At 44.7% G+C, this 20,064-nt stretch overlaps 1 protein-coding gene across 1 annotated transcript in view; it reads right to left on the bottom strand.

Annotated features, from left to right (window-relative positions):
- The window catches only part of TMEM131L (transmembrane 131 like), a 162,227-nt gene that overhangs the window by 81,443 nt on the left and 60,720 nt on the right, over positions 1–20,064 (bottom strand). The gene's annotated exons all lie outside the window — the stretch shown is intronic.

Below are 20,064 nucleotides of genomic sequence, written 5' to 3' on the forward strand. Positions count from 1 at the left end.
GAATAATCATTACATAAAACCTCACATGGCAGTCATATTTTTCTGCAGTTTTTAATCATTATGATGATTTTTCTTCAGAACCAAGACACAAATTAACATACCCAAAAACATAAATAGAAAACAAATAAAAGAAAAACATATATTATATATAACATAATAACATAATGTACATGCACATATACATACATATACATAAATATACTTAAAGACCTAAAATGCAAAGCATGTGTATATATGTATGTGCGTGTGTATGTGTGATATATACACCAAGAAACTATCAGTGGCCATATGACATTTTATTTTTTAAAAAATATTTATTTATTTGAGAGAGAGCATGCACAAATGGTGGGGTGGGGGGAGACAGAGAGAGAACCTCAAGCAGACTCCATGCTGAGCACAGAGTCCAACTCGGGGCTCAATCTCATGACCCGGAGATCATGACCTGAGCCAAAATCAAGAGTCAGACGCTTAACCAACTGAACCACCCAGGCACCTGGGTCATATGACATTTTAAAAGCCATGTAATCCAAAGATATTTAACTGAAGAAGCCCCGAAATGCAACATGTGTAGCTATTTTCAAAGATTCCAGCAAACTTTCCAAAATACAGTGTTTCCCTAGTCTACTCCCACCACCTAAGTGCTCCACCAAACATGGTCCCAAGACTGGTCCAGAAGTGGACATCTGAGTTTCAGAGCTGCTGGCCGATAGAAGCTTTGTGACCTTCAGCAAGCCCGTCTCCCATTTCCTTGAAGGTGCAAACAACACAGAGACCAAAGAACCCCTCCAAAATCCTCATCTGATAGGGAGAATCCTGGCTGCAATCTTTCCTTCCTCCCTTCACTTTACTGCCCCTATCTAAATCAAGGTGACAGCTCAGTCTCCATCTGCCCAACTTCTGCCACTTCTCCACTGGTGTTGAACTTGAGCCGAGAAGAGGTATGCTGTTTACTGGTCTCCCTCCAACCCCAAAAGGCAAGGACCCACTCCATGACTTGTGTACCAAAAAGCCACTAACACACCTAGTTGCCTCCAGAAATGTTTTGGAGAACCCTAGGAGGTGACAGATGTAAAGAAGTGCCAACATCAGATGGAGGTGGCCAGGGCTCAGCATTCTAGAAGAAAAAGAAAACAGGCAACTTCGCATGCCAAAACCTATCTTAGAAAAGTCAGGCCACTGTATAAGTAATAAGTAAAATAATTATAGTCTCTTCCTGTCTCGTGCACCGAAAGTGGATTTATCATCAGATTTCACACCCAAATTCTGAACAAAGACAAGGTTTTAAGGATTTAAGCAATTCACTCAAGCTCCCACAGCTACTAAGAGAGCCAGAAAGCCAATGCAGATCTGTCGAGGTCAGTAACATGAAGCTAGTATGGAGTTCGGGCCTATCCAAGTTCACAGGACCTACCCAAGGAACCAAGGCAGTCTAGTGGCTGGGTGAGGGTTTGGGCTTCAGAGTGTAGACAAACTTAGATTCCAGGCCTAAGGTCACCACTCTCTAGTCCTGAGCAGGTCAATCACTTAACTTCTCAAAAGTTCCAGCCTTATTATTTTAAAATGAAGATGACAACAGTATCTACCATATAGTTATCCTGAGGTTAAAATCAGATAATAATGCCTTTGCTTCATGCCTGGCACACAGTTAAAAGTGCAATAAATATTAGATCATGTTACTAAGAGGAAGACTGTCACCTAACAAGAAAAGTAATGAGAACAGATGGAGAAGCCAACTGGGCTTGAGTCAGAGCTGACCTGGGGATTTAAAAGTCCCAAACGGGTAGCAGTAATTATCTCTGAATAGAACAAATGAAATATAAACCTGGGCCATCTCATATCACAACAGAGATTTTTAAATCCCACAATCAGGAAGTTTTACAAACCCAACAAAAATCAGATATGTAAGGTCCAACTTAAAGCAACAGACTAGACACAGCCAGAATTTCTCTAACTTCAGAGAAAACCCTATTTTAATCTCATAATGGAGAAGTAAAATCATGTCAATATTTCTTCCTAAAAGTCATAGAACAGATTCATTTTTCTCTTTGGTCAGTTTCAACTCACTTGACTTCACAATTTGGAAAGGAGATCAAGTTACAAGGAGATTTAACATCACTGCCTAAGTTAAAAAGTAAGTTTTCAAAGATAAAACCATTTTAGACGTAGGTACTGCCCTGGACAATACTCACACATGTGCACATGCCCTCAAGTATTTGTTAAAGACGGAAGGAGGAAAAACACAGCAAACTGCCAAAATTTAGCCAACTGTGGACATCAACAACAATCCTCAAATATCAGTGGTAGCTAAGAAATTATACTGTGTTTAAAGATGCCAAAGTTTTCATTTCCAAATCGATGACATCAAAGTAACTTAAGCTTTACGAGCTACAGCAGTAAAAGACAAAATTCCCTCCCTTTTCTCCTTTACTCTAAAGTCAGCATTAACCTTTTCACATGTGTGCCCTTAGTAATGTGAATGCTTCTTTTATGTCACAGTTCACCTGGCCTCTTTCCCTCTTAGGAGTCCCCTCATCTGGCGTAAAATAAACTCAGGCATCTTGTAAAAACAAATGATAAATTCGTGCCACATATTTCTAATGTTCACCCCTCCCCCACCAGCAAGAGAATTCTAAGGAAAAGCCCTTTATGAGAAGAGAAAAATAAAAGAGCCATTTTGCTTCTCTAACAGGAACACAGGGAGGGGAAATACAGGTGACAGTAATCTGAGGTGAGGGGGCTCTTGTTTATATGGACCCTGCCCCATACACTCTCTTAGCCCTTCTGAAGACACCTGCCTTCCGCAGAGCTGACTCTTCCCTCAGTGGCAGGACAAGTGGAGGAGGAATTCTACATGTGCTGTCTGGAAAGAATATCATTGCCTAAGATTATCTGACTTTTCCTCTTTTATCTCCTCTTTTTTCAGAAACTTCAGCTAACTTTTCTTCTCTATATATAAAACAAAGAAACAGTTCAAAAAAGTGGGTAGAATAAGAGAAAAGAAATTTCTGTGGAAATGAGAAGACCTTGGTTCAGGTCCCAGGTCCGATATGAGTTTCCTCTTTGGCAAACTTAAGAAGCATGGCTCTGACATCCTTAGAGGAGTGGTCAGATGCCCAGACTCTGTATTCCTAGGAAAATTAAATCTATCTGCTGATATCAGACATACCCATCAAAACATTTCAGTCCAGTGACTTCGATATGGAAATGAGTTAACTATAACCAACCGCTCAGGCCACTCAGAAATGTTACCTGACCAAACGAACACATCACTGCAAACGCAGTGCTCCACCCCTCTGGAATGAGCAACAGGGCCCAGGAATCGCAGACCCAGCCTTGTGGCAAATACTCAGTAAGGACTGGCTGCCCCAGGGCAGGGGGCTAGCTCTAGAAAGATTCTCCCCTCAAGGTTAAGATCCAGGGAGCCAGACAAGGCTTGTAGGCCAACAAGCAAAACTCAAAGATCAAGAAGTTCAAAGAGAGGAACAGAACTCTCTGAAAAAGTCAGGAAAGGCTTGGGGTCGGGGGTGTGAGGAGGCAGGGGCCTCAAGGAACAGTGACCTCGAATGGAAACTGAAGGAAGGCCACTTGAACAAAACTAACAGCCGGAGGGAAGACACAAAGGCTAAGGAAAGCACAGGCCACATCTGGAGAACACCATCCGAGCAAGGAAAACACACTAGACAGTTGGCCTGGCGGCTCTGAGTGGTGGAGTACAGGTCATGAACCGTGAGGGCAGGAGGGACCAGACAGGGAGGGAGCCAACGATGAGGGCTTGCTGGACAACGAGAACACTGGGATGGGACACGAGCCCGACACACGCCACAACGTGCCCTGAAACGGGTCTCATGCACTGTGGGTCTGGCTGGGCCTTTACTCCTAAAGGAACCTGAAGGTTTAACCAGTTTCTGAAGAAGACTGTAGTGTTTCAGAACACAGCCTTCAGAGGCTGTTGTCCTTTCTGAACAGGTGAAAAATAACTTTACCCTCTGGCAGGGATTTGAGAAACAACAGTGACCACCTCCAGGGAGGATGGAACTGTCTGGTTTTTCATATTCCTAAATGGACTGGTTTTCATCGGCCTCTCAAAGCCCCAACATCTACAGCTCCCTGCCTTTCCATGCAAACTCTTTCAATCCCTCGAGAGAGGGCCATGACCAGGCTTTAGCCACTGGATGAGTACAAGGACAAGAGAATTGGCTTCACACATATTTTGCAAACCCTCTCTGCCTCAGAAAGGTAACAAAGGAGACTGTAGCAAAAGAACACTATTGTCTAGACTCTGAAGCATTCAAGGAAAGACATGTTATGCTACTGAGCTACTTACTGGGCTGTTCTCCTTAGTCAGGAGAATGGGAGCGCCCATCAGAGCCCAGGGCTGAGAATGCTGGAGAAGACCTACAGATTCCACAAAGGTAGGGACTCATGCGCTGTTAATTCCCTTGGACCTTGAGCCAACAGCAGGTATTCCCAGGACTCAGCCGCTAGTCCCAGGCGCCCGGGGGGATTTCAGTACTCTTGTGCTACACAGAACTGGGATGGATCCCTGCACAGATAGAAGCAGCTCCTGCCTAGGGCAGCCCTTACTGAAGCCTGCCCACATGAGACCGGCCACTCTAGGGCGAGGCCTCCACAGGCTCCCACCTACCGTTAGCACAGACACTGCCCTCCCTAATCACTCCTATGATCCAAAGGTACCCAGCTTTAGGGACCTCGGCGAAAAGGCCCAAACTGTGTGATTTATGAAGTAAGTTCTAGAACTACGTGAGTTATGAAATTCCACATTGTAATCTTAGTTCTACAAGTTGCTTTCAGTTCTTACTCTTAACTTAAAAAAAAAATACTTCTCCCAGAAGTTTACGGAGGAAAAGTACGATAGACACAAAACACATCTACCACGGTTAGAATCGCCATTCTTCCTGGCAAAGTAACTACTGGCAAAGAACCACTGAACAATGAAGGCAGAAACCAGTGTTTTTCCCCACTGAATCCCCAAAGAGGGGGGGAAATCATTTGGTTGGACAGGATTTTCCTAGCTTCTTCTATTACATGAAGCCTCAGGCTTCAAGGTCAAAGCAAAGAGGAAAAGGCCTGGAGCAATAATACCAGCAGGGGTCTGTCAGAGGTGCTCTCACTGATAACGGGATATCTGCCTGTTGATGGCCACGCCTTCCCAAGGCCAGAACAAAAGCCCCGCACTCCAATCTGTCCCTCAAGTTGTGAAGATGTTCTCCAAGTTCACACCACCCATGGAGGAGGCGTTCCTTCTCTCAAAGACTAATGCCCCAAAGCCCCTTTCTGGGTGGAACCTGGGCTGATTCCAGGCCCTTACCCATCCTGCCCTCTCCGGGATTCTCTGCATCCCCTCCTGCTGTCTTTCTCCTCCACTTAGGCACAGGAGAGACTCATGCTGTTCTCACTTGAGACGACCCTTTGACCTTCAACCCTTCAACTGTGGGCGAAAGTAACAGTGACAGCGAGAACACTTATTAAACACTGACAGTGGACCAGATGCTGTGCCCGGCACTATCCCACGTAATCCTAAGCACCCTCTGTGGACACCATTATTATCCCATCTCCATACCCAAAGAAACCCATGTTTTGAGGGTTTAAACAACCAGCCAAAGCCCACTCCGCTGCCCGGTGGCCGGCGGACCGGGATGGAACCCCTACGCTACACCACCTCCCATCCATGTTTCTGGTGTCCTGCCCCCTCACTCTAGCAAAAATGCTTTGCTGAGGTCATCAGTGAGGACACGCCAGGAAGGCAAGTGCTAAGGTTACTCGATCTGCCCACTGGCTCTTCTCCTGAAGTGCCCCTCCTTGGTTTCTAGGAAATCTTGCCCAGTCTCCCTCTTCCCTCTGTGCTGCTCCTTCTCAGCTCCCTGTCAAGCTCCTCTCGCCCACAGGACTGTCCCCTCAGCGCTCCCTAAAGTCTCCCTCTGGCCAATCCTACCTACCCCCTAGTTGCAGCTATCACCAACTGGGTGCATCTTCCGATATGGACAGCTGTCATTTCTTTGTCCAGTATCCAAGTTTCCTTACCTTCACCACACACTTCCCACTGTCACCCCTCCTGGATTCTGAAAGGGCCAGTTACTCATTTTTCTAGCCCCGCGTGTAATCAGGATGCTGGCATATGACCCAGACATGGCCAGATTCACCTGCCTGAAGCAGGGCATCGGGAGCTGGTGCCACGAGGAAGGCAAGAAAGCGGAGAATTGTTCTGGGGATGGGCACGGCAGCCAGCCAGCGGGGCAGGCGTCAAGGACCGCAGTGTCCTCAGCATCTGCTTCCACGGCACAATCCTGGCTGTGGTTCTATCTGCTAAGTCCCCTCTTCCTTGCTTTGTTTTCTGAGCCCGGTTCTTAAGTCTTCCTAGAGATTCTGAGAGCTGCCCAACATCTTTTCAATAAATTCCTTTTCTGCTTGAATCAGCCAGAGCTGGTTTCTGTGGTTTGACTGATTCACTTCCCAAGACTGTGTATCTGGGGACTCGACCCCTCTGCTGAGCTCCTGACTTGGGTTTCCAAATGCACCAGACGCCATCCCACAGCTGGCCTACGGGCACATCGAAATGGAATCCACGGCAGAGTTCAACATGTGGCTCAGACTCCCCTTCGGATCACAGCATGGCACACCAGTCCCCCCGTACCCCCAATCCACGGTTTTGCTTGCTGTGGTTTCAGTTACCTGCCATCAACCACAGTCCAGAAGCAGATAATCCTTCTTCAGATATACAGCCAGAAGGTCAATACTAGCCTAATGCTAGGTCAAAAAGCCTACATCGATCACCTCACTTCATCTCATTAGGTAGGCATTTTACATCTCACATCATCACAAGAAGGGTGAGGGCAGTACAATCAGGTATTTTGAAAGAGATCACATGCATATAACTTTTATGTATATTGTCATAATTGTTCTATTTTGTTACTGTTGTTGTTAATCTGCTATTGTGCCTAATTTATAAATTAAACTTTATCACAGGTATGTATGATTAGGAAGAAAAACAGCACAGCTGATCATTGAACAACACAGGTTTGAACTGCACGGGTCCACTTGTACACAAATTTTTTTCCATAAATACAATACTGTAAATGAATTTTTTCTTGCTTATGATTTTCTTAACATTTTTTTCCCTCTAGCTTACTTTATGTTAAGAATACAGTATATATGGGGGCGCTTGGGTGGCTCAGTCAGTTAAGCGTCTGCCTTCGGCTCAGGTCATGATCCCAGGGTCCTGGGATTGAGACCCGCATCGGGCTCCCTGCTCAGCGGAGAGCCTGCTTCTCTCTTTCCCTCTGCCTGCCCCTCCGCCTACTCGTGTCTCTCTGTCAAATAAATAAATAAAAAATATCTTAAAAAAAAAAAAGAATACAGTATATATGGACTCTGAAAAACAAACTGAGGGTTCTAGAGGGGACGGGGGGTTGGGGGGATGGGTTAGCCTGGTGATGGGTATTAAAGAGGGCACGTTCTGCATGGAGCACTGGGTGTTATATGCAAACAATGAATCATGGAACACTACATCAAAAACTAGTGATGTAATGTATGGTGATTAACATAACATAATAAAACAACAACAACAACAAAAAGAATACAGTATATAATACACAGAACCTACAAAACGTGTGAACAGTCTGTTTACGTTATCTATAAGACTTCTGGTCAACAGTAGGCTATTTGTAGTGAAGTTTTGGGGGAGTCCAAAGTTGTATGTGGATTTTCAACTGCGTCGGGAATAAGTGCTCCCAGCCCATGTTGTTCAAGGGTCAACTGTATAGACAGGGCTCAGTACTATCTGCAGTTAGTTTCAGGCATCCACTGGGGCTCTTGGAATTTATCCTCAGAGGATACAGGACCACGGTATGCCCATATTGCCCAGGGAGACTTATTGAGATTCTGACTCCTATACTCTTCTTTTTTTTTTTTTTTAAATTTTTTTTTTTTTAAAGATTTTATTTATTTATTTATTGAATAGCGAGCAAGAGAGAAACAGCATGAGAGAGGAGAGGGTCAGAGGGAGAAGCAGGCTCCCCACTGAGCCGGGAGCCCGATGCGGGACTCGATCCCAGGACCCTGGGATCATGACCCGAGCTGAAGGCAGTCGCTCAACCAACTGAGCCACCCAGGCGCCCCTCCTATACTCTTCTTAACTCCCCATGCGATGGATGCTGAAGGCTCTGCTGGGCCCTGACACATTCACACCACTCAAGTCTGTCCCCTCCTTCTAGCGGCACTAACAGGACCTTATATTCAAAAGGCATTTGCAATATTGTGGTTTGTCAGTATTGATTTCTCATATATATTTTGTCTTTGTCCACAGTTCATGGCTCATAGCTCCCAAAACTCTTGGGATTTCCCAAGTGTTAAGGGTGATAAAGGAGTCTTCTGTTATGTTAATGAACGCTGGACCCCAACCAAGAATGGGGGGGCTGGTTGCCAGGGGAACCAACCTTGTGATTAGAGACTTGAAACTTTCAGTCACTGCCCCCAACCTCCTCTGGGAGGGGAGAAGGGTGGGGCTGGAGGTTGATTCAGCCAATGACCAATGACTTAGTCTGTCTATATTTGTAAGAAATCCTCCACAAATACTCAAAGAGACTGATTCCTAGGACTTCCAGGTTGGTGAACTGGTAGGGAGGCAGAAAGAATGGAGGGTCTGGAGAGAGCATGGAAGCTCAGCAGCGCCCTTTCCCCCAGACCCCACCCTATGCATCTCTTCATTTGGCTGTTGATACCTATCCTTTAATAAACTGGCGAGCCTAAGTGTTTCCCTGATTTCTGACAGTGCTCTAGCAAATTAATCGAACCTAAGGAGAAGGTCATCGGAACCACCAATCTGTACCTGTCAGTCAGAAACACAGGTAACAACCTGGGGTTTGTGACCAGCATCTGAAGTGAGGGGCCAGTGGAGAGGGCTGTCTTGTAGGTTTGACCCCTTAACCTGTGAGATCTGAGTAGGTTGTGTCAGAATTGAGTGGAACTCTTGGACATCCTGCTGGTGTCCTAGAATTGCTCGGTGTTGCATGTGGGGTAACTCCCACACACGTTGGAATTGGGTCTGGGAACCCTCAAAGAGCATTATGTTTTCATTTCAAAGAATTTTAAAATATATTATTACATTTACACCACAGTCCACATGCCATACAGAACTCCTTTAGCTAAGTGATTAGATTTGCAAAAACTTAAAAAAGAAAAGGCAAAAGAAATACATAAATAAATGAAAGAAAAGAAAAGACCAGTAATTAAGCCCATGTTTCCTAACTCCTGTTCCAACTTACGCCTTGGTGCAAAGTATGGCTTCTCATCTATGGTTTAAAGATGTCACATCTTTTCCTAGATTCTACTATATGTTAAAATAATTAAATGTGATTTTTAAATCTGCAAAATACAAAACGCATTTTGCATTACCTTTCAGCTCCAGGACAACAAGTTAGGATGAAAAAGTAATTCAGTCTCCAAGCAGCAACAGACTTGCCCAGAGGCTACACATCAGAAGTGGAAGCCCAGCCAGAAAGTCACAGGAACACTAAGGGAACGGGGAGACTCAGGATGAAGGACTTTCCTTCTCAATCACAGACAGACAATCCAAAGTTTCTGCAATACTGTGTCTATTTCCAGAAAACCAACTTTGAGCTCTCAAAGCGTCCATACAGCTTTAGATATTAGTTCTCTGAACATGAACCAGCTATTTTTTAAGCTTATCTATAACCCTTTCAGCAACTGGGTAGCTATACGTATTCACATTATAAAAGTAGCAATGCCATTAATTTCTTCCTTTTCCCTGAATTAAGATATTACAACAGCCAAAGCCTCCAGAGATGAATCAAAAGCTTACGGTCTTGCATATAATACAAGGTGGGGCACAGTCCATGAGAGGGAAAATATGGTGTGGAGCAGGTTAGGAAAATTGTTCTGGAAGAGGCAGCATAGAGTAGGGCTTGGAAGCCCGGTATGTTCTGTCTTCAGGTGAAATGGAGGAGGAATTCCAGTCAAGGGGAGAAACAGAAATGAAGGCACAGAGACCACAGAAAGGCCAAGAAGGTAAAAACTGACACATATACAAGGTAATTTCTAAGTTTCTTGGTAGGATGAAAGAATAATCCTATATCACTTCACATCCCAGAACAACACTTTAATTCAAACACAATGAATTGATTTTTTTTTTAATTTTTTAAGTTTTACTTATTTAAGTCATCTCTACAACCAACATGGGTCTTGAACTCACGACTCTGAGATCAAGAGTCAGATGCTCTACCAACTGAGCCAGCCAGGTGCCCCGATTTTTTTTTAAATCCCAATGTGAGCAATATATCAAAATCATCTTCAGGCAATTACAAAGACTATTAGCAATCCAATTGGAAAACTCTAATGAGAAATGTCTACACTTTTTAACTGTTATTGGAGCGGCCAGCCTTGCAGCCTTGTGGGCCAGAGCAAGTGCGGGACTTGCAGTGTCAGCTTACTGGGAAGAGCACGGCCATTGTTAGTCTCGTACAATACTAACTTGTGTGTCCAGGCATTCCTGCTTCTCAGAATACCTGGACAACACGTCACTCTTCAACAAGGTCAAGTCTCCTTTAAAAACAAAAAACAAACCTACCCTCTGAATATTTTTTTTAAAATGTAGAAGCAGCTCTTGTAACTGGCCTGTCAAGCTGTCCACTAAACACACTGGCATATACCACACTTGCCCACAGAGCATCACTTACTACTGCCAAGCTCACTTCTTGTATGATAGAATCCCACTGTCAGAATGGCTTAAAAGCTGATTTTTTCTCATGTGAAACCCAAGTAATACTTACACGGGAGAAACGAGACTAGAATGTTCCCAGAAAGACAAGTATTCCTTAATACAAATCAGAAGGGTTGGGTTACTTTTTCCCTAGGGGTTGCAGCGGGTGAGGGGGAAGGCTTAAAAATGTGTTATGTCAAAAACAGTCTTCCCTTGAGAAATAATGGTAAAGGTTTCATGGTTTCTTTCCCAGGGCTCGGTGTGACAGGAATTGTTCTTCAGCCGTTAATATTCCTTCTCTCCCTCTTTCATATAATTTTTTGGTGGGCACCTTTCCTGGGCTCCCTTGCAGCTGGGTATGGCTACGGGACCAAGTTCCAACAAATGGGAGGTAAGCTGGAGTGTTATGCAGCAGCTTCCAGGAACTCTCTGGCCCTCTCCTTCATTCCTTCCTCCTCCCTGCTGCCATGGACACAAGTGTCTCCACCCTGCATCCTGAGCACCAGGCCCAGTACCCTAGGGAAGGCAGTGTGGTGATCCGGAGGGAGCAGGGGGTGGGGGAGGGGGGTGGTCCCTGAAGACCTCCTGGAGCCTGAAGCTGGGAAGTCCAGACTCACAGAGGAGAGAGAAAACTATCTTATTTATTTTTTTGCTTTAAAGAATTTATATAAAATCAATTAATATATTATGTATTACTAGTTTCAGAGGTAGAGTTTGTGATTCATCAGCTGCATACAACACCCAGTGTTCATTACATCAAGCGCCTTCCTTAATGCCCATTGCCCAGTTACCACATCCCAAACCCACCTCCCCTCCAGCAACTCTGTTTATTTCCTGGAGTTAAGAGTCTCTATGGTTTGCCTCCCTCTCTGTTTTTATCTTATTTTATTTTTCCCTCCCTTCCCCTATGTTCATCTGTTTGGTTTCTTAAAATCCTACATATGAATGAAATAATATGGTATTCGTCCTTCTCTGACTTATTTCGCTCAGCATAATACACTCTAGTTCTATCCATGTCGTTGCAGATGGCAAGATTTCATTCCTTTTGATGGTTGAGTAATATTCCATTCAGTAATATTCCATTGTGTGTGTGTGTGTGTGTGTGTGTGTGTATCTCACATCTTTATCCATTCACCTGTAGATGGACATCTGGGCTCTTTCCATAGTTTGGCTATTGTGGACATTGCTGCTATGAACATCGGGGCGCTGCACGTACCCCTTTGGATCACTGCATTTGTATCTTTGGGGTAAGTACCCAGTAGTGCAGTTGCTGGGTCATAGGGCAGCTCTATTTTCAACTTTGTGAGGAACCTCCATACTGTTTTCCAGAGTGGCTGCACCAGCTTGCATTCCCACCAGCAGCGTAGGAGGGTTCCCCTTGCTCCGCATCCTCGCCAACATCTGTCATTTCCTGACTTGTTAATTTTAGCCATTCTGATTGGTGTGAGGTGGTATCTCACTGTGGTTTTGATTTGTATTTCCCTGATGCCGAGTGATGAGCATTTTTTTGTGTGCCTGTTGGCCATTTGTATGTGTTCTTTGGAGAAGTGTCTGTTTACGTTTTCTGCTGACATTTTCTGACTGGATTACTTGTTTTTTGGGTATTGAGTTTGATAAGTTCTTCATAGATTTTTGGATCTATCTTGTTTTAAACCACTGATATCTTGTAACTCTGTTACCTAAAAACTTAATTCTAACTGAAACAGCTTCTCACCCTTCTCTAACACCAGAAACTGCAGGGGCCACTGCTGAAGAAATAATGCTAAGTAACTTCCTCATCCTTCCAGCCTCTACTGGCCCTGGGGGGATGGGCTCCCAGTGCGTCCCCCTTTCATGTGGTCCAGAACCACAGCTTCCCAATAAATCAGAAAGCTACATGGTTAAGCAATAAAAGTAACCCAAACCTTATGGCAAAACAAAGACAATTCTAAGTAAAGAAAGGATAGCTCCTGGCTGCCTTTCACTGGGAAAAGCCACTAACTGTGGCAGGAGCCTATGGTGGCTTTGTTCACAAGCTGGTGTAAACTGAGAAATGCTTGTCTGTGAACTCCTTTTAGGACTGGGCACACAGAAACTACCTTCTAGTTTAGAACCTATTGTTCTGCTCCTAACTACACATGAAGGGACAATCCCATGCAAGGACCCCTATGAGACACTTCAGGGAACCCAGGCTAGGAGGGTATTCCATACTGATGTGACCACATCAGAAATATAAGCGGTGCGAGAAGGAACACACAGGTGATGTCCCCACCTGACCTGCTAGGAATAAGTCCTCGAAGGGGCCTTGCCAAAAAGAGCCCAACACCACTTACATTGTCATGAAGGCAAGGAATAAAAATTATTCTACTTTTCAAAGACTGCTTGAAACACACTCAATTATTGATATGCACTGCCTCCTTCCCTGGGGATGGATGACAGGAACCCCAGGTCGGAAAGCAACTACCTTCCTGCTGCACTCAAAGTCCTTCAACACTGTGGCAAACTGCAGAGCTCTTGCAAAACCAGAAGAGGAAGAACAGGGATGATGGTGTCCTGCTTCCTACCTGGTCTTGGGAGGAAGGAATCCAAGGGACAAGAAGGTTTTAGCAATGAAAGAAGTTTGCTACATTCCCAAGGCCTACAGGTGACTGGATCCCAATCAGAAACCAACCCACAGGAGCAGAATTAACTAGAAAGATGAGTATAAGAGACCATCTACTGTTCTTGGGACCAGAATGTCAGTGTCCACTATTATAAAATTAAGGTAAGTAGGTAGGTCCACTGTGAGGATTAAATGAAATTTATATGTAAAGAGCTTGCAAAGTACCCGGCAGAGTGTTTGCCCCCTGAGTAGAGAAGTGTCCGTTCTAAGGTTGGCAGAAAAGCAAAATAGTAAAGATTGATATTCTGATTTCCATAGACTCCACAGAAACAAATCAGGACAAGGCGAAAGAGTGTTTTAGAATTTAATTTATTGGCGGCGGTGAGGGGTGGTTGGGGGGAGGGTAGGTAGCTGGGGGAGGCAGGCTGGCAGAATGCCTCCAACTTAATTCAAGGGAGCTGACAGCTCCAGGCTGCACTCCACTGAACAGCCGCCAAAGTAGCTGGAGCCTCCCTTTCAATTCTGCGCAGGGAATTGAATTGTTCTTAATTATACAGGCGCCACTCATATGCAAATAGTGCATGAAGGGCTTTCCTTTTAAATTGTAATTTTTCTTTCAAACCCCTGAGGCATTGAAGTGTTATTGCCGAAGATGTCTCGGAAGAAAGAGTAGCCCCGTGGTCACTGAAGCCCAGGGGACAGGCCCCTCTTCACAGGCCCTCCCTCCCTTTGTCTGGCCCTGCAGGCTTGTAACTACCCTCCCACTGGTCAGAACGGCCCCAGCCTTGCAGCCCGGCTCAGTCTCTACCATCTCCCCCAATGCTTCCAGCATTCTCCATCCCTAGACAAAGCCCAGGATGAATCCAGCACAGACTCCAGGGTCCCGCAGAGAAGGGAGGGGAAAGCAAAGATCAGCTGGTGGCAACGCTGTCTGACCCACTCCATCCTGTTGTCAAGGCACGCCCATCCCCAAAGAAGTGGGGCTCCCTTAATAATAGAAACTGTGTTTCAAAGATAATAATAGCACCGTGAAAAAAAAAATGCTGCCAACAAGTAAACAAAAAGAAACAAAACTGCCCGTGCACAAATACACAGAGGAACAGGAGAAGGCAATACTAAAATTAAGGGGAACACCTCCCTCTCCCTTGATTCTCCAAAACCCTTAAGCAGCTCAGTGTCTCTGAGAATATTAAAATTTTTCAGTTACGTACTTTTAGAAAACTCAAGAGCAATAGGAAGGCACATTCTTTTTAAACATCACTTGTAATCATTTCTTTTGATCAATTCAAAGCACGCATTTCCACATTTATCAGTTATTTAAAAGCTAACAGAAGTTTCAATTCCAGAACACTTGGTTGTTACTTTGCTTTACTTCCCTAAGTCACTGGTTATACTTTTCAGTGCCCCAGGGGCTCCTCTTCCTCCACCACTTCTTCAAGACAGAGACCCCCAGGCTGAAAGCCTTCTCTCTCCCTCCTACGCCCCTCACTGGCTGATCTGGTACAATCTCAGGCTCCAAACATCACCCCAAACTTACACCTCTGGCCCAGCCCTCTCCTGGGTCCCAGCCCCCGGGCTGCGCACCCCCAGGCCAACTGGATGTCTACAAGACATTAAAAAAAAAAAAAAAGTCTAAAACAAAACTCCTTACCCCAGCTCGCTCCATCGATAGCCACCTCAGCTCAGCTGTTCAAGCCAATAATCTTAGAATCATCCTGGACTGTTCTCTGCCTTTCACCCCACATCAATCTGCTGGAAATCTGTGAGCTCTGCTTCCCAAGCATCTCCAGAACCTCACCACCTTCACCACCTCCCAAATGGTCCGAGGACCCTCATCTCCCTCATGTCCTGATTCCTGGCCGCATGGCCTCAACTGCTCTCTCTGCAGTTGAGGCTCGACACCAGCCTTCGTAAGTCTAACTCAGATCATGTCGCTATGCTCTGCTCAGAACCCCCGCAAAGACTGCCCACTTCAAAGGTCTCCCATGAACTCTGCCGTCTGCTCTGCGAGCACTCCAGGTGCAGTTCCCACCTTAAAGAGCCTCTGCACTAGCTCATCTGTCAGAACGTTCTTCTCTCACGCGGCTTCATGGCCAACCCTCTTACCTCCTCCAAATCTGTGTAAAATCTCTCCCTCTGAAAAGCCTCCACACCCTAATGACAGTCCCCACCCACAATCCTCATGTTTTCCCTTGCCCTTGCCCCAACTTCCTCCACACCATGGACAGTCTTCAAGCATCCTTAGTTTCAGCTGTTTATTGTCTTTAGGTTTGCTGCCTCATTCCCGTACCTGATTTGATGACAAGTTCCACCAGGACAGGGATTTTGGTCTGTCTTGTGTGCCAACGTGTCCCAAGTATTTAGAGAACAGTTGCTGAATAGGATTTGTTAAGTAAAAGAAAACCTTTTCAGCTGATGCCACGGATTTATAAAATTACAATTCAGGCCTCAGAATACCTTTTTAATTACCCAGTGTAAAGTTAGCCTCACCATAACACAGCAGAACCACAGGATCATTAAAAAAAAAAAAGTTTTCCAAATTTCAATTTAAACCTTTACTAAATCTCATTTTAAGGGAAAGAAAGAAAGAAAGAAAGAAAGAAAAAGGAAGGAAGGAAGGAAGAAAGAAAGAAACTGTATAAAACAGTCTTAAAAACCAATGTCAGGTTAAGTTATATTTTTTTATTCATCTTAAAAAAAAAGTCAGGCCTAGTCATGTCAAGGGTATACAAATTAGAGTGACTTACTAAATGTCAAGACAACTAAGAAATTTAATGGGCGCCTGGGTGGCCCAGTCGGGTAAGCATCTGCCTTCAGCTCAGGTCATGATCTCAGGGTCTTGGGATCAAGTCCCCCATCAGGCTCCCTGCTCAGCGGAGAGTCTGCTTCTCCCTCTCCCTCTGCCCCTCCCCGTTTGTGCTCCCTTTCTCTCTCTCTCTCAAATAAATAGATCACTAAAAAAAAAGAAGAAAGAAAACTAAGAAATTAAAAAAAAAACCAGAATATTGAACCTATCAAGGAAAATAAGGCATTGGATCCGGCACTGAACATATTGGAAGGGTAAAGCTAGTGCCGTAAGAGACCCACTTTGTTAACCCTTGGCTGGAGAGAATCTTTCAGAAGGCAGCATCCAGGGCCTGGGCCTGGTTCAAACCTCGGATGAACCATCTGAATCAGCATCACTAGTTACTACAACAGGCCTGAGATGACTGTTTTGTCCCACTGCTTAAATGAGTAGATTTGTAATCCCAGAATGAAGAAATCAAAACCTACGGTATTTGTAAATACCAGTTACACAAAAACCAAGGCAAGGTGAGGTGAGCCCCAGCACCAGACCCTCAGCTGCAGCCCTGGCTCAGCACAAGTGGGGAACCCATGTGTACCCCAGGCCCACACTAGTCCTCCAGCTACAACACAGGCAAATGTGGCCAACATGGAGGTAAAACATCTGAGAGGTGGAGGGAGGATCCCAAAATTCACTTACTCCTTGAAGCCAACAACCCTCCTCCTTCCAGGTTATAAGAGCTAACAAATTCCTTTTAATGCTTAACCAAATGATTGGAGTCTATCACCTGAGGCTGAAAAGGTCCCAACTAGTAGTTAGGTAAACCCAGTAACTAAAACATATTCATGAGGTTGTGTCCAAAAGTCAGAAAAGCAAGTAACCTTTGAAACATTAAAATATATTTTATGACTATATATAAAAACACATGCTTTCTGAGAAACAGGAGGATTCTGCAGAGGACCTAAGATCATCTGCATCCCCATCGAAAAAAAAAAACAAAACAAAAACAGAAAAAAGTGTCTCTTAAAAAGTGCAAACCACATTTTCTTTATAAAAGAACCAATAGCTTCTTTTAAGAGGGACAGAAATGTTCTGAAATTAGATTGTGGTGATGGCTGCACAATCCCCCAGATAAACTAAAAAACAGTGAACTGTGTACTTTAAATGGGTGAATTGTGCGGTATATGAATTATGTCTCAATAAAGCTGGGTTTTTTTTTCAGAACCTATAGCAACCACACAGTGCCAGCCTCCTAATTGAATCATTCTGTCAGGATTCAGTGTACAAGGGAAAGAGGAGGCCACTTCTGCAGATGCATCTTCTCAAACACACACCCATACAAGCCCTACTAGTTCATTTCCTTTCTATGCACACGATGCCTCTTATACATAATGAAAATGCCATATGCAGATGCATTTGATTAGCGCCGTCCACATTTCCCATCATTATGCAGCACTTGGTGAGCTGCAGTTAATTCCTGCCTATTATCCAAGTGCAAAATCATTCTGCCTAATTTCAAGCAGCCTGGCAGCTGCAGAGGAAAAGCAGTCTTGCCCGTCAGTGGAGGCCCATTTGACATATAACCCCCGCTGCTATGAGGACTCCAATCATCTAGGGCTAATCAATTTCAATCAAGTAGGCACTATTAGACCACAGAATAATGGTGACTTCCTTCTTCATCTGTTAGCATGTACCTTCAAAAAGCCAGCATGAGAGGATGAACGAGAAGTACAGAAATCAGGACTGGTGTTTTTCTTTTTTTGGGGGGGGGGAAGGGTAGGATATGGGGGTGAAGAAATCAAATAAGAACAGAATATTTACACCAAGACATGTCCTCTCCCCACTATCTCCATCCCCATATTAATCTACATGGACATGTGAGCCCTGATCCTTAAACCACCTGGCCTCCAGAGCTCAATGAACTCCCAAACTACTAAATTATTCCGAATTTGCCAGTTCTCCAAATAATCCCCTGACCTCTCTTCTGAGGAGGCATTTCCGTATTTTAAATAGCTTCCATTGTGATTTTCCTTTAACTATAAACAGAGATAAGAAAATATACTAACAGTATTTTATACAATGAAATGGAGGTATTATACTGTAAAATACCATATTTATATAATAAAATACTGTAAGTACGCAGTTATATTGTTAACTCTCATTCGAAACAACTCAATTTTTATCCTATATTCAGTAACACTTCAGAAATATATTTCTTTCCTCTAGTAATAACAAAAGAAGGAAATCCTGTACACTCCACTCTAGAAATACTACCACATTCTGGCAGCAATCACAGAATTAATCCCATTAAATTCAAGAAAAGGTTAGTCCTCGGCAGTGGAATCTTTAAAAATGTATAACTCCTAAACATGTCCTCCTTTTCAAAAAGGATCATCATGGGGCACCTGGGTGGCTCAGTCGAATGAGCCTCTGACTCTTGGTTTCAGCTAAGGTCATGATCTCAGGGTGGTGAGATCAGCCCCGCCTCAAGTCTCTGAACTCAGCGGGGAGTCGGCTTGAAGATTCTCTCTCTCCCTGTGCCTTCCCCCACTAGCGCAGGGTGGGCACGCGCAAGCCTGCTCTCTCTCAAATAAATAAATCTTTAAAAAAATAAAGGATCATCATGAGCACAGCTCATAGAGTCAGGAAATTAGTTCACTGGTACCCAATTTATCCATCCCTCAGAGATAACCAGGAACAGCTTTTTTTAAACATAGACTTCAGGACTCCATCACCTCTTCCTGAATCAGGATCTCTGGGGATAGAGCCTGGAAATCTGCATTGTAAGAACAGCTCCCTTAGGCAAGTCCACTCTCCTTGCACCCGTTAGGAAAGCAGAAGTAGTATGTGCACTACAGAACCACAGATCCATTTATCCATCTCTCTGCTGCTCACTGTAGGATTCTTCCAGGGAAACTTCTGTTTCCAATGCAGCTCATTCATTCTCATCATAAACTTCTCCGGAAACAAGCTAGCTATTTTAAGCAGAGAGGGATTTTCACACAGGGAATTGGATGCTTATGAGCTCGTTGAAAGTTTCAAGCGAGCAGTTTCTCGGCTGGGCCTCCGGAGGGGACTCCCAGAACAAGAGGAAAGCGGCCCCAGTAAGAATACTGGTACCTCTGTCACACCGGGGAGGGGTACCACTTCAGGAAGCAGTCCTGGGACAACTGAGTCAGGAACACCCCGTCAGCTGGGATCGCAGCACCTGAGAGCTGCCCCTGCCGCCACTGCTGGTCCTACGCCCATAGCCACTAAGTCAAAGCAAGGGAAGAATCATCCCCCTTTCGCTACCCTCCAGAGGCCGCACTTCCATGTGCTTCTGATGCTACTGCACTGAACAGTGATCACCAGAGCCAAGTCCAGTGTGCCAGGCTCACCCTGAGCAGAGGACCTCAACTCTGCGACAGACTGAGGCAGCACTCCTCTACTCCACAGTCCTCAATGCTCTCAACGCTCCCTCGCCTACAAGACCTCCTCTGGCCTTTCTTCTCTCCGTTTCCCCTTCCTGTGGGGACGACGGCTCACTCAGATCCCAGGCCTGCACCTAGCATCCTCTGAATTTCTTCATCTTTGATTCCACTCATAATGCAGCCTCTCTAGATCTTTTATAGGATCCTGGTTTTTATCATCCAACAAACTGGATCTTTGCCCCCAAATCCTGTCATTCACCAAACTGATGCCCACTTGGCACGAAACAGAGAGGATTAACAAAAAATATACTAACACCACCTTCACAAGAAAATGCTAATCACATTATCAAGATCTGCCCAAATTCAACCAGCCTTTTTTACACAGTATTTTCTAAACCATATGTCCAACACAGCATGAGTGCTATGAATGGATAAAAGCCCCTGACCACGAGGAGCTGGTATCCTCAGGAGCAGCAAAGACCTAAGGAAAAAGAATAGTAGAGACAGCAAGAATTTTAGATGCTGCAACTAGTATATTTGACCCCAATAT

Source organism: Neomonachus schauinslandi, chromosome 2 (assembly GCF_002201575.2).
Source record: "Neomonachus schauinslandi chromosome 2, ASM220157v2, whole genome shotgun sequence".
In the NCBI taxonomy this organism is placed as follows: domain Eukaryota; kingdom Metazoa; phylum Chordata; class Mammalia; order Carnivora; family Phocidae; genus Neomonachus; species Neomonachus schauinslandi.